The following is a 16,277-nucleotide window of genomic DNA, read 5'->3' on the forward strand; positions in this document are numbered from 1 at the left end:
ATATACCTGTGTAGGTGTCAGTGTACATAATATACCTGTGTAGGTGTTGGAGTAAGTACTATACCTGTGTAGGTGTGGGTGTAAGTAATATATCTGTGTAGGTGTCAGTGTAAGTAATATACCTGTGTAGGTGTGGGTGTAAGTAATATACCTGTGTAGGTGTCAGTGTATGTAATATACCTGTGTAGGTGTTGGAGTAAGTAATATACCTGTGTAGGCGTTGCTGTAAGTAATATACCTGTGTAGGTGTTGGTGTAAGAATATACCTGTGTAGGTGTCGGTGTAAGTAATATACCTGTGTAGGTGTTGCTGTAAGTAATATACCTGTGTAGGTGTCGGTGTAAGTAATATACCTGTGTAAGTGTTGGTGTAAGTAATATACCTGTGTAGGTGTCGGTGTCAGTAATATACCTGTGTAGGTGTCGGTGTAAGTAATATACCTGTGTAGGTGTTGCTGTAAGTAATATACATGTGTAGGTGTCGGTGTAAGTAATATACCTGTGTAAGTGTTGGAGTAAGTAATATACCTGTGTAGGTGTGGGTGTAAGTAATATACCTGTGTAGGTGTCAGTGTACGTAATATACCTGTGTAGGTGTGGGTGTAAGTAATATATCTGTGAAGGTGTTGGTGTAAGTAATATACCTGTGTAGGTGTTTATGTAAGTAATATACCTGTGTAGGTGTAAGTAATATACCTGTGTAGATGTTTATGTAACTAATATACCTGTGTAGGTGTAAGTAATATACCTGTGTAGGTGTAAGTAATATACCTGTGTAGGTGTTTATGTAAGTAATATACCTGTGTTGGTGTAAGTAATATACCTACGTAGGTGTTTATGTAAGTAATATACCTGTGTAGGTGTAAGTAATATACCTGTGTAGGTGTCGGTGTAAATAATATACCTGTGTAGGTGTCAGTGTAAGTAATATACCTGTGTAAGTGTTGGTGTAAGTAATATACCTGTGTAGGTGTTGGTGTAAGTAATACACCTGTGTAGGTGTTGAAGTAATATACCTGTGTAGGTGTTGGTGTAAGTAATATACCTGTGTAGGTGTTGGTGTAAGTAATATACCTGTGTGGGTGTTGAAGTAATATACCTGTGTAGGTGTTTATGTAAGTAATATACCTGTGTAGGTGTTTAAGTAATATACCTTTGTAGGTGTTGAAGTAAAATAACCTTGTGGGTGTTGGTGTTTGTAATATACCTGTGCAGGTGTTGAAGTAATATACCTGTGTAGGTGTTGGTGTAAGTAATATACCTGTGTAGGTGTTGAAGTAATATACCTGTGTAGGTGTTGAAGTAATATACCTGTGTAGGTGTTGGTGTAAGTAATATACCTGTGTGGGTGTTGAAGTAATATACCTGTGCAGGTGTTGAAGTAATATACCTGTGTAGGTATTGATGTAAGTAATATACCTGTGTGGGTGTTGAAGTAATATACCTGTGTAGGTGTTGAAGTAATATACCTGTGTAGGTGTTGAAGTAATACACCTGTGTAGGTGTTGAAGTAATATACCTGTGTAGGTGTTGGTGTAAGTAATATACCTGTGTAGGTGTTGGTGTAAGTAATATACCTGTGTGGGTGTTGAAGTAATATACCTGTGTAGGTGTTGAAGTAATATACCTGTGTAGGTGTTGAAGTAATATACCTGTGTAGGTGTTGGTGTAAGTAATATACCTGTGTGGGTGTTGAAGTAATATACCTGTGTAGGTGTTGAAGTAATATACCTGTGTAGGTGTTGAAGTAATATACCTGTGTAGGTGTTGAAGTTACATAGTTACATAGTCAGTGAGGTTGAAAAGAGGCAAACTGCCCATCGGGTTCAACCTGTATTCTGTGTTAATCTATTCATATTATAATGTGCCTGCTGAAGTAACATAGTAACATAGTAACATAGTATCTAAGGTTGAAAAAAGACAATTGTCCATCGAGTTCAACCTATTTGTGGTGTCCTATGCACGATTATTTTGTATAACATTTTGAATGATGCTGATGTCTGCCGTTACGTTTTATCCCTCTTTTTTATAATAACCATAGTGCGTGACTATGCCCCGTATCCCCGGATATCCTTATCCATTAGGAATTTATCTAACCCATTCTTAAAGGTGTTGACTGAGTCGGCCATTACAACCCCCTCAGGCAGGGAATTCCAAACACGTATCGTCCTTACCGTAAAAAAGCCTTTACGCCGTATTGTGCGGAATCTCCTCTCCTCTAACCTGAGCGAGTGTCCACGAGTTCTCTGTGTTGATCTAACCAAAAACAGGTCCTGCGCAAGATCTGTATATTGTCCCCTTATATATTTGTAGATGTTGATCATGTCCCCTCTTAATCTCCTCTTTTCCAGTGTAAACATGCCTAGTCTTGCAAGCCTTTCCTCGTATTCCAGCGTCTCCATACCCTTAATTAGTTTGGTCGCCCGCCTTTGAACCTTTTCTAGCTCCAGGATATCCTTTTTGTAGTAAGGTGCCCAGAATTGTACACAATATTCAAGGTGTGGCCTCACAAGTGATTTATATAACGGGAGTATAATACTCTTGTCCCTAGAATCAATACCCCGTTTTATGCATGCTAATATCTTATTAGCCTTCTTTGCTGCAGTCCTACTTTGGGTACTACTGCTTAGTTTGCTATCTATGAGGACACCTAAGTCCTTTTCCAATACAGAATCCCCTAATTTTACCCCATTTAGTAGGTAGATGTTATTTTTGTTCTTGTTACCACAGTGCATTACCTTACACTTGTCTGTATTGAAGCGCATTCTCCATTTCTCTGCCCAAGCTTCTAATTTAACTAAGTCGTTCTGAAGCGACTCAGCATCCCCCTCCGCATTTATAACTTTACACAATTTGGTATCATCTGCAAAAATTGACACCATGCTCTCTAGACCTTCTGTTAGGTCGTTAATGAAAATATTGAACAATAGCGGTCCTAATACTGAGCCTTGCGGCACACCACTTAGTACTTCAGTCCAAGTTGAAAAAGATCCATTAACCACAACGCGCTGCTCCCTATTATCTAACCAGTTTTTGACCCAAGTGCATATTGTGCTTCCTAGCCCTGATTCTTGTAGCTTGTAGATAAGTCTCATGTGTGGTACAGTGTCGAATGCTTTGGCAAAATCTAAAAAGATTACATCCACCTCTTTACCCTGATCTAGGTTTGCGCTTACTGTTTCATAAAAGCCAAGTAAGTTGGTTTGACAGGATCTGTCCTTGATAAACCCATGTTGATTCCTTTTAATGACCTTATTGACTTCAAGGAACTTCTGAATACTATCTCTTAGAATACCTTCCAATACTTTCCCCACTATAGATGTAAGACTAACTGGTCTATAATTACCTGGTTCAGCTTTACTTCCCTTTTTGAATATAGGCACTACTTCTGCTATACGCCAGTCTTTGGGAACCATACCTGATATTACTGAATCCTTAAAGATCAAAAATAGCGGTTTTGCCAGTTCAGAGTGAAGCTCCATTAGAACCCTTGGGTGAATACCATCGGGCCCTGGTGATTTATTAATCTTCAAATGTTTTAATCGGTCACAGACTACTTCCTCGCTTAAATAAGTACCTATCAGTGGGATATTCTCATTATTGAGATTGTGTGTCAGTCCCTGAATTGGGTCCTCTCTAGTAAATACTGTTGAAAAAAACTCATTTAGTGTGTCCGGCCGCTATGTCATTATCATTTTTGCTTAAGACTCCCAACTTGTCTTTTAAAGGGCCTATACTCTCCTTCTTTAATCTCTTGCTATTAATGTATTTAAAGAATTTTTTGGGATTCACTTTGCTTTCCTTTGCTACTAGTTTTTCAGTTTCTACTTTAGCCGCTCTTATTTCCTTTTTGCAAATTTTGTTACATTCCTTATAGTGCTGAAATGACTCTGCTTCCCCGTCAGATTTGTATTTTTTAAATGCTCGCCTTTTCTTGCCCATAAGTTCCTTTATCTTTTTGTTAAGCCACATCGGTTTATGATTTTTATTCCTTTTTTTGCTGCTCGTAGGAATAAATTTGAGTGTATTTTTAGCTAGCAGGAATTTTAGTACCTCCCATTTCTTCGTAGTATTTTTTCCTAAAAACAAACCTTCCCATTCAATATCCCTGAAAAATACCCTCATCTTTTCAAAATTCGCTTTGCTAAAGTTTAGAGTCCTAGTTAAGCCAGTATAGGGCTGTTTCTTAAAACTGATATTGAATGTGACCATATTGTGGTCGCTGTTTCCTATGGGTTCCCCTACTATAATACCTGATACCAAATCCCCATTGTTTGTTAATACCAGGTCTAAGATTGCATTGTACCTAGTTGGTTCCTCAATTAGTTGAACTAAGTAGTTATCATTTAGTGTGTATAAAAACATATTGCCTCTAGCAGTATCACATGAATCGTTTTTCCAGTTTATCTCTGGATAGTTAAAATCTCCAACACTACTATGTCTCCTACTCCTGCTGCTCTTTCAATTTGCTTTAGTAACAATTCCTCATCAGATACGTTAATACCAGGCGGCCTATAGCATACACCCAATACTAACTTTTTTTATTCCTTTTTTCCCGCATGCAATTTCTACCCATAATGTCTCGACAGTGTATCCATTCCCATCCTGAATATCTTCCAGTATAACAGGTTTTAAAAACGGCTTTACGTAAAGACACACCCCTCCACCCTTTTTATTTAGTCTGTCTCTCCTAAACAGTGTATAGCCCTCTAGATTGACTGTCCAATCATGAGATTCGTCCCACCAAGTTTCAGTAATGCCTATAATATCATACTGTTTGCTTGCTGCAAGTATTTCTAGTTTGCCCTTTTTACCAGTAATGCTTCTGGCGTTTACATACATACAACTAAGATAGGTATTTTCCCTTGCGTTAGGGACATCTTTCACCTTATGTAGCAATGATGACCTGTAATCGTCATTGGTTAGTGCTTTGGTAAAATCTCTTTTAGTACCCATGTTAGTAACCTTACCGCCTGCTCTTACCCTCCCCCCAACTTCTCTCCCATTTCGTTTACTACCGCCATCCCCATTATTCTCACTGCATGACCCGTAGTTTCTAGCTAAACCCTCCCCCCAGGCTCCTAGTTTAAAATCTCCTACAACCTTCTAACCATCCTTCCCCCCCCAGCACCGCTGCCCCCTCCTCAGTCAGGTGCAATCCGTCACGACAAAAGAGATGGCGCCTGACTGAGAAGTCCGCCCAGTGTTCCAGGAACACAAACCCCTCTTTCCTGCACCAATCCCTAAGCCACACATTTACCTCCCTAATCTCCCTCTGCCTCCCTGGACTAGCACGTGGCACGGGTGATAATTCCGAGAATATTACCATAGATGTCCTTGCCTTCAGTTTCTTTCCTAAGTCCCTATAGTCTTTCTTAAGGACATCCCACCTTCCGCTAACTTTGTCATTGGTGCCAACGTGCACCAAGACCGCCGGGTCTTTCCCAGCCCCTCCCAACAATCTATCTACCCGGTCCGCGATGTGCCGTACCCGAGCACCCGGGAGACAACAGACTGTACGGCGATCACGGTCCCGGTAGCAGATTGCCCTATCTGCCTTCCTGATGATAGAATCCCCTACCACCACCATTTGACTAGGTACCTCTCTTTCTTTTATCCCAACCGCGCCAGAGGGACCGCTCCTCTGGATGCTAGAGGGAGCAGTCTCCTCCGGCACCGTCATTTCCTCACTATCATCCTCCGATTCCTCGTCCAGTCGGGCAAATTTGTTCGGGTTTGATAGTTCGGAGATGTCGAGCCCCCCCCTCTTTTTCTTCCTTCTAACTGTGACCCAGCTGGCTACCTGATCATCATCCTCTTCTGCCAGTGACCCCTCCCGCAACTCCTCCACCGTTCTGTCTAAACTTCGCTCGAGATTGTGAATCTCGGTCAGTCGCGTAACGGTTTGCTCTAGATCAGTTACCTGGGCTTGCAGGGCAACTGTTCGCACACAACTCGTGCAGATGTAATCACACTGGGCCGGTAGCTCCAGGTGTGCATACATCTTGCACGACATGCACTGAGTGAGGTCCCCAATCACAGCCCCTCCCATATTGTTTGTAAGGTCTAACTCCCTGTTACTCTCAAAGAAAAAGCAGCAAAAAGAAAAAGTAGAAGACAAACAATCTCACTTATACAATAATTAAGCTGGCTTATACTTATCTATCTTTGTGCGGTTCTTGGTCCTTCACTTTTATGCAGCCGTAGTACTCTCTCCTGCGGCACCGATACTCCACTTAGCAGTTGCAGTTGTTCCAGCTCACTGCACCTCCTTTTCACTCGGCTTCCAGCTCCTTTTGCTGTTACCAACTCACACTTACAAATCCAAGCAGCACTTTAAAATACAAGCCCTTACAATGAGTAATGGCTTAGTACCAAATGACAACAATGATTCTTACCACTCCCAGATAATGTAATGTCAATATGTTAAATGCTATAACCCTGGATACATTTACCAGTTAGGAATTTGTCCAATCTGCTTTTAAATACATTTACATAGTCCGCCATTATTACCCTCTCCGGCAGGGAGTTCCAAATCTTTATTGCCCTTACCATGAAGAACCCTTTCCTACGTTGTGTACGGAATTTCCTCTCCTCTAACCTAAGCGAGTGCCCACGTGTCCTATATAGATTTCTTTTAATAAACAAATCCGCTGCTAGCTCCTTGTAATGACCCTTTACATATTTGAAGATATTAATAATGTCTCCTCTCTTATGCCTCTTTTCTAGTGTATACATGTTTAACCTAGTAAGCCTTTCCTCGTGTTCCAGTGTCTCTAACCCTTTTATCAGTTTAGTAGCTCTTATTTGAACTCTTTCTAGTTCCCCGATATCTTTTTTATAATACGGTGCCCAGAACTGAACACAATATTCCAGGTGTGGACGTACCAATGATTTGTACAGTGGCAGGATTACATCCTTGTCTCAATGCCCCGTTTTATGCACGCAAGCACTTTACTTGCCTTCTTTGCTGCACTATGACTTTGTGTACTGTTATTAAGCCTATTATCTATGAGTACCCCTAAATCTTTTTCCAACATCATCACCCCTATATTTTTCCCATCTAGAGTGTAGGATGCATGTGTGTTTTTCACCCCAAAATGCATAACTTTGCATTTTTCTATATTAAACCTCATTCCCCATTTAGACGCCCAGGTTTCCAGTTTAACTAAGTCATTCTGTAAAGACTCTACATTGCCTACTGAATGAATGACCTTATACAGTTTAGTATTGACCACTACTCGTTGCACTCTGTTATCCAGCCAATTACCTATCCATGTACAAATAGTATATCCTAGGCCAAGTTCCCGTAATTTGATGATCAGTCTCCTGTGAGACACTGTATCGAAGGCTTTTGCAAAATCTAAATACACCACATCCACTGCTTTTCCATGGTCAAGATTCTTGCTCACTTCCTCATAGAAGCTAATTAAGTTGGTTTGACATGATCTGTCCCTTACAAACCCATGCTGAATTTTACTAATAAACTTTGTAGCCTGTAGGTGATCCCCTATGCTATCCCTCAAAATGCCTTCCAATATTTTACCCACTATAGAGGTTAAACTAACTGGTCTATAGTTTCCAGGATCATTTTTATTTCCCTTTTTAAATAAAGGCACTACCTCCGCTATGCGCCAATCCTTAGGTACCTTGCCTGATCTAATTGAACTATGGAAAATCAAGCATAGGGGTTTTGCTAGCTGTAACCTAAGCTCCATAATAACCCTTGGATGAATACCATCTGGGCCTGGTGATTTATTAATATTCACGTTACCTACTTCCTCACTTAAACAAGCATCAAGCCAAAAGTCATTACCTTCACTGTAAGTAATATACCTTTGTAGGTGTTGAAGTAATATAACCTTGTGGGTGTGGGTGTAAGTAAAATACTATGTAGGTGTTCATGTAAATAATATACCTGTGTAGGTGTTGGTGTAAGTAATATACCTGTGTTGGTGTAAGTAAAATACCTTTGTAGGTGTTGGTGTAAGTAAATACCTGTGTAGGTGTTGGTGTAAGGAATATACCTTTGTAGGTGTTGGTGTAAGTAATATACCTTTGTAGGTGTTGATGTAAGTAATATACCTTTGTAGGTGTTGGTGTAAGTAATATACCTTTGTAGGTGTTGATGTAAGTAATATACCTGTGTAGATGTAAGTAATATACCTGTGTAGGTGTTGCTGTAGGAAATATACCTAGAAATACACAAACATGTTCTAAAGTAAATTCCCTTTATGATTGGTTGAAAGGTGCATGGCATGGCAGGGTGTATGAATCACTTTCCAAGGAGCGGTATAATGTCTTTAATGTATGGCCCCTTGTCCACAAATGGAGCTTTGTGTAGTGTTGGTGTAAGTAATATACCTTTGTAGGTATTGGTGTAAGTAATGTAAGTAATATACCTGTGTAGATGTTGGTGTAAGTAATATACCTGCGCAGGTGTTGTTGTAAGTAATATACCTTTGTAGGTGTTTGTGTAAGTAATATACCTGTGAAGAAGTTGCTGTAAGTAATATACCTGTATAGGTGTTGTGGTAAGTAATATACCTGTGTAGGTGTCGGTATAAGTAATATACCTGTGTAGGTGTCGGTGTAAGTAATATACCTGTGTAGGTGTTGGAGTAGGTAATATACCTGTGTAGGTGTCGGTGTAAGTAATATACCTGTGTAGGTGTTGGAGTAAGTAACATACCTGTGTTGGTGTTGATGTAAGTAAAATACCTGTGTAGGTGTTGGTGTAAGGAATATACCTTTGTAGGTGTTGGTGTAAGTAATATACCTGTGTAGGTGTTGATGTAAGTAATATACCTTTGTAGGTGTTGGTGTAAGTAATATACCTTTGTAGGTGTTGGTGTAAGTAATATACCTGTGTAGGTGTTGCTGTAAGTAATATACCTAGAAATACACAAACATGTTCTAAAGTAAATTCCCTTTATGATTGGTTGAAAGGTGCATGGCATGGCAGGGTGTATAAATCATTTTCCAAGGAGCGGTATAATGTCTTTAATGTATGGCCCCTTGTCCACAAATGGAGCTTTGTGTAGGTGTTAGTGTAAGTAATATACCTTTGTAGGTGTTGGTGTAAGTAATGTAAGTAATATACCTGTGTAGGTGTTGGTGTAAGTAATATACCTGTGTAGGTGTTGGTGTAAATAATATACCTTTGTAGGTGTTGGTGTAAGTAATGTAAGTAATATACCTGTGTAGGTGTTGGTGTAAGTAATATACCTGTGTCAGTGTTGTTGTAAGTAATATACCTGTGTAGGTGTTGGTGTAAGGAATATACCTTTGTAGGTGTTTGTATAAGTAATATACCTGTGTAGGTGTTGGTGTAAGTAATATACTTGTGTAGGTGTTGGTGTAAGGAATATACCTGTGTAGGTGTTGGTATAAGTAATATACCTGTGTAGCTGCTGGTGTAAGTAATATACCTGTGTAGGTGTAAGTAATATACCTTTGTAGGTGTTGGTGTAAGTAACTACCTGTGTAGGTGTTGATGTAAGGAATATACCTTTGTAGGTGTTGGTATAAGTAATATACCTGTGTAGGTGTTGGTGTAAGGAATATACCTTTGTAGGTGTTGCTGTAAGTAATATACCTGTGTAGGTGTTGGTGTAAGTAATATACCTGTGTAGGTGTTTGTGTAAGTAATATACATGTGAAGGTGTTGCTGTAAGTAATATACCTGTGTAGGTGTTGCTGTATGTAATATACCTTTGTAGGTGTTGCTGTAAGTAATATACCTGTGTAGGTGTTGGTGTAAGTAATATACCTGTGTAGGTGTTTGTGTAAGTAATATACATGTGAAGGTGTTGCTGTAAGTAATATACCTGTGTAGGTGTTGCTGTATGTAATATACCTTTGTAGGTGTTGGTGTAAGTAATATACCTGTGTAGGTGTTGGTGTAAGTAATATACCTGTGTAGGTGTTGGTATAAGTAATATACCTGTGTAGGTGTTGCTGTACGTAATATACCTGTGTAGGTGTCGGTGTAAGTAATATACCTGTGTAAGTGTTGGTGTAAGTAATATACCTGTGTAGGTGTCGGTGTAAGTAATATACCTGTGTAGGTGTAAGTAATATACCTGTGTAGGTGTCGGTGTAAGTAATATACCTGTGTAGGTGTCGGTGTAAGTAATATACCTGTGTAGGTGTAAGTAATATATCTGTGTAGGTGTCGGTGTAAGTAATATACCTGTGTAGGTGTTGCTGTAAGTAATATACCTGTGTAGGTGTCGGTGTAAGTAATATACCTGTATAAGTGTTGGAGTAAGTAATATACCTGTGTAGGTGTGGGTGTAAGTAATATACCTGTGTAGGTGTTCGGGTAAGTAATATACCTGTGTAGGTGTAAGTATATACCTGTGTAGGTGTCAGTGTAAGTAATATACCTGTGTAGGTGTCAGTGTAAGTAATATACCTGTGTAGGTGTTCGGTAAGTAATATACCTGTGTAGGTGTAAGTAATATACCTGTGTAGGTGTTCGGGTAAGTAATATACCTGTGTAGGTGTAAGTAATATACCTGTGTAGGTGTTGGAGTAAGTAATATACCTATGTAGGTGTTCGGGTAAGTAATATACCTGTGTAGGTGTAAGTAATATACCTGTGTAGGTGTAAGTAATATACCTGTGTAGATGTAAGTAATATACCTGTGTAGGTGTAAGTAATATACCTGTGTAGATGTAAGTAATATACCTGTGTAGGTATAAGTAATATACCTGTGTAGGTGTAACTAATATACCTGTGTAGGTGTAAGTAATATACTTGTGTAGGTGTAAGTAATATACCTGTGTAGGTGTTCGGGTAAGTAATATACCTGTGTAGGTGTAAGTAATATACCTGTGTAGGTGTAAGTAATATACCTGTGTAGGTGTAAGTAATATACCTGTGTAGGTGTAAGTAATATACCTGTGTAGATGTAAGTAATATACCTGTGTAGGTGTAAGTAATATACCTGTGTAGGTGTAAGTAATATACCTGTGTAGGTGTAAGTAATATACCTGTGTAGGTGTAAGTAATATACCTGTGTAGATGTAAGTAATATACCTGTGTAGGTGTAACTAATATACCTGTGTAGGTGTAAGTAATATACTTGTGTAGGTGTAAGTAATATACCTGTGTAGGTGTTCGGGTAAGTAATATACCTGTGTAGGTGTAAGTAATATACCTGTGTAGGTGTAAGTAATATACCTGTGTAGGTGTAAGTAATATACCTGTGTAGGTGTAAGTAATATACCTGTGTAGGTGTAAGTAATATACCTGTGTAGATGTAAGTAATATACCTGTGTAGGTGTAAGTAATATACCTGTGTAGGTGTAAGTAATATACCTGTGTAGGTGTAAGTAATATACCTGTGTAGGTGTTCGGGTAAGTAATATACCTGTGTAGGTGTAAGTAATATACCTGTGTAGGTGTAAGTAATATACCTGTGTAGGTGTAAGTAATATACCTGTGTAGGTGTTCGGGTAAGTAATATACCTGTGTAGGGGTAAGTAATATACCTGTGTAGGTGTAAGTAATATACCTGTGTAGGTGTAAGTAATATACCTGTGTAGGTGTAAGTAATATACCTGTGTAGGTGTAAGTAATATACCTGTGTAGGTGTAAGTAATATACCTGTGTAGGTGTAAGTAATATACATGTGTAGGTGTAAGTAATATACCTGTGTAGGTGTAAGTAATATACCTGTGTAGGTGTAAGTAATATACATGTGTAGGTGTAAGTAATGTACCTGTGTAGGTGTAAGTAATATACCCGTGTAGGTGTTGCTGTAAGTAATATACCTAGAAATACACACACATGTTCTAAAGTAAATTCCCTTTGTGATTGGTCGAAAGGTGCATGGCATGGCAGGGTGTATAAATCATTTTCCAAGGAGCGGTACAATGTATTTAATGTATGGCCCCTTGTCCACAAGTGGAGCTCTGAGGGACAGATTAAATTAGCTGCAAGGATCCATTGAAGCGTGAACAAAACACAAGTCAGGTTTTCCTCTGACCACCCCTCACTGAATCTGCACCTAAGGTTACAGTCTGACCTTGACCCAGGACCTACAAATGACACCACCTGATAAAACAGCTGATGTACCATCATTCTGAACTGAGCTGCTCAGATCTTCTTTTTAAAGTATCAAAACACACAGGTGTCCAATGAGGGTAGCTAACACAAACGCTCGTAGATGGTGGGTGACAGTGGAGGACACGATCCTGACAGGCAGCACGGACGGTGCAGTGGTTAGCATTACAGCCTCACAGCACTGAGCTCATGGGTTTGATTTCCACCATGGCCCTATCTGTGTGGAGTTTGTACATTCTCCACGTACTTGCATGTTTTTCCCCCGGGTGCTCCGGTTTCTCCCTCAATTCAAAATTATACTGGTAGGTTAACTGGCTCTCTACAAAATGAATCCTGGCTTACTAGGACTTACTTAGCTGCTGCGACCACATCAGCCTGTCCGGGACCGGAAATTGACGTCAGACACCCGCCCTGCAAACGCTTGGACACGCCTGCGTTTTTCCAACCACTCCCTGAAAATAGTCAGTTGCCGCCCACAAACGCCCTCTTCCTGTCAATCTCCTTGTAATCGCCTGTGCGAATGGATTCTTTGCACAAACCTATCGCTGAGCGGTGATCTGCTTTGTACCTGTGCGACGAGCCTGCGCATTGCGGTGCATACGCATGCGCAGTTATGACCTGATCGCTGCGGTGCAAAAAAAGCTAGCGAGCGATCAGATCTGAATTACCCCTTATCACCGCAATGCATTCACAGGCAATGATTATGGCAGCTGCCTTTACAATGTGTACTGTGTCCTTACATATCATTAGTGTCATTGTTACACCAAGACACCGGAGGCAAATTTTACATAGGCAAATCCCTTTCCCAGTGTGAGGGGAAAGTGACACGTACGCCATTCTTCTCCCTAGCGACACATACAGCGTGTTCCAGTCTTATGTATAGACAGTAAGGATAAAGGATACAGTTATAGTTTTCATATGTAAATGACGTACGTGCAACATCCGTGGTGTCTGTCCTGCAGAACCTGGAAACACAGCTGGTTTGGAGGAATAATTAGTGTTTTGTCCTTTTTCCAAACATTGGCCCTCATTCCGAGTTGTTCGCTCGTTAGCTGCTTTTAGCAGCATTGCACACGCTAGGCCGCTGCCCTCTGGGAGTGTATCTTCGCTTAGCAGAATTGCGAACGAAAGATTAGCAGAATAGCGAATAGAAACTTCTTAGCAGTTTCTGAGTAGCTCGAGACTTACTCCTACACTGCGATCAGCTCAGGCCGTTTCGTTCCTGGTTTGACGTCACACACACGCCCATCGTTCGGACAGCCACTCCCCCGTTTCTCCAGACACTCCCGCGTTTTTCCCTGAAACACCTGCGTTTTTCCGCACACTCCCAGAAAACGGCCAGTTTCTGCCCAGAAACACCCACTTCCTGTCAATCACACTCCGATCACTTCAACGATAAAAATTCTTCGTTCGGACGTGAGTAAATCTACTTAGTTTTGTGCTAAAATACTTAGCGCATGCGCACTGCGTACCATGCGCATGCGCATTTTTGCCTTAATCGCTCCATAGCGAAAATCGCCAACGAGCGAACAACTCGGAATGACCCCCTTTATTTCTGTTCTATTGATGTCCTGACTGATTATTATTAACCCATATTGGCCTCATGTCACATACATGAGCAGTAGAGTAACGTGCTGGAAATAGCGTGTGTAGGTGATGGTATTGCAGAGGTATATAGGCACACACCAGCGGATGACTCAAAATACGAACGTGATACGGTTACCATACCGGCATTCGGGATGCCGGCAGTCAGCACACCGACGCCAGAGTCACTAAATTGGTCACAAGACCGACGCCGGATCCCGACATCGATCACAGTGCCGGGCGCCAGAATCCCGACTTCTGGCAAATTGTTCATAAGTGGTTTAGGCACTAGAGGGAGGGATAGGGTTAGGCTGTGGGGGGAGGGTTAGGAGGCTGCAGGGAGGGAGGGTTAGTGTTAGGCTGTGGGATGGGGGGCAGGGATAGGATTAGGCTGCAGGGAGGGAGGGTTAGGGTTAGGCTGCGGGGTGGGGGGCAGGGATAGGGTTAGACTGCAGGGTGGGGGGGAAGGTTAGGATTAGGCTGCAGGGAGGGAGGGTTAGGGTTAGACACTAAGGTGGGAGGGTTAGGCTGGGGGGGAGTGTTAGGGTCAGGCTGCGGGTTTGGAGGGTTAGGGAGGTAGGGCGTCAGGGTTAGAATACTTATTTAGCAGGTGTCAGGATTCTGTGCATCGGGATGCAGCTGTCGACATTTTGACCGCCAGCATCCCACTGTTACATGCACACTGGTGATGGCCGTACTCACTGTTACATGCAGAAGGGTGATGGTCATACTCACTGTTACATGCACATTGGTGATGGCCGTACTCACTGTTACATGCACACTGGTAATGGCCGTTCTCACTGTTACATGTACACTGGTGATGGCTGTACTCACTGTTACATGCACATTAGTGATGGCCGTACTCACTGTTACATGCACATTAGTGATGGCCGTACTCACTTTTACATGCACACTGGTGATGGACGTACTCACAGTTACATGCACACTGGTGATGGCCATACTCACTGTTACATGCACACTGGTGATGGCCGTACTCACTGTTACATGCACACTGGTGATGGCCGTACTCACTGTTACATGTACACTAGAGCTTGAGCGGAGCTTGAGCGAAGGGGGTGTCATACAGTTCACCAGCCGGGGAGTGTATACTGCAAACAGGGAGTAGTGCAGGAATGCTGGTACAGCTGTATAGCAGGCAATAACCATATACGCGTATCTCATAGAAGCCAAGCAGCATACTTCTGTCTCCCACCATGTCACACTTCTTCAGTCTCAAGATGGCTCCTGCACATGCTCAGTAGAAATCTTAGTGGCCATCTTGGGATAGGGCACGAAACCTCCCTACAAGAGGACTTAAGTCTGTGCAGTAGCACACTCCTCTTTCAACATAACGCAGTTCAAAATCTGATAAGAAAGATCCTATTTTGGATACCGTATAAGAATGGCAGTGCAGCGTCCCTCTCCTGAAGCACCCTCCCCCCCCCCCCCTCCTTCTTGCTTTATTGCCAGATTTGTTTGTTATAACATGGAAGACTTGTTTAAAAAGCCCATTAATAGCCTACAGCAGGTTAAATGTGTTGTTTTATCTTATTATGGAGATTAAGGGTAATATGAATCGCTCCCAGGGGTAAGTGGGACACCAGGGCTGTCCCTGAAGGGACTCGTCTTCCCGCTCTGTAATAGATTTGTATATACGTAGCACCAGGGGTGTTACTAGAACTTTGTGGGAAACATTTAGAAGGGACTCTAATGCGTTAAGAGAGAAAACTCGCTGTGCAGCGCTCCACCGTAGTGTGCATGCCTAGTACTGCCCAGGCGAGGGGATCTTACTGCCCCCTATCATTGTAATGCATTAATAAGACTACGTCTGGGTGTGCGGGCTGGTGTAATACCTGTGTAGGGGCAGGTGGGCTGGTGCAATGTCTACGTCTGGGTGTGCGGGCTGGTGTAATACCTGTGTAGGGGCAGGTAGGCTGGTGCAATGCCTACGTCTGGGTTGCAGGCTGGTGTAATACCTGTGTCTGGGTATGCGGGCTGGTGTAATACCTGTGTAGGGGTAGGTGGGCTGGTGCAATGCCTATGTCTGGGTGTGCAGGCTGGTGTAATACCTGTGCAGGGGCAGGTAGGCTGGTGCAATGCCTATGTCTGGGTATGCGGGTTGGTGTAATACCTCTGTAGGGGCAGGTGGGCTGGTGCAATGTCTACGTCTGGGTGTGCAGGCTGGTGTAATACCTGTGCAGGGGCAGGTAGGCTGGTGCAATGCCTATGTCTGGGTATGCGGGTTGGTGTAATACCTCTGTAGGGGCAGGTGGGCTGGTGCAATGTCTACGTCTGGGTGTGCAGGCTGGTGTAATACCTGTGTAGGGGCAGGTAGGCTGGTGCAATGCCTATGTATGGGTGTGCGGGTTGGTGTAATACCTCTGTAGGGGCAGGTGGGCTGGTGCAATGTCTACGTCTGGGTGTGCGGGCTGGTGTAATACCTGTGTAGGGGCAGGTGGGCTGGTGCAATGCCTATGTCTGGGTGTGCAGGCTGGTGTAATACCTCTGTAGGGGGAGGTGGGCTGGTGCAATGCCTACGTCTGGGTGTGCAGGCTGGTGTAATACCTGTGTAGGGGCAGGTAGGCTGGTGCAATGCCTATGTCTGGGTGTGTGGGCTG

The 16,277-nt window shown here is 42.2% G+C and overlaps 1 protein-coding gene across 3 annotated transcripts in view; it reads left to right on the forward strand.

The window, feature by feature from the left end:
• The window catches only part of PLCG2 (phospholipase C gamma 2), a 391,280-nt gene that overhangs the window by 116,551 nt on the left and 258,452 nt on the right, over positions 1-16,277 (forward strand). The gene's annotated exons all lie outside the window — the stretch shown is intronic.

This window comes from Pseudophryne corroboree, chromosome 11, assembly GCF_028390025.1.
Source record: "Pseudophryne corroboree isolate aPseCor3 chromosome 11, aPseCor3.hap2, whole genome shotgun sequence".
NCBI classification, from domain to species: Eukaryota; Metazoa; Chordata; class Amphibia; order Anura; family Myobatrachidae; genus Pseudophryne; species Pseudophryne corroboree.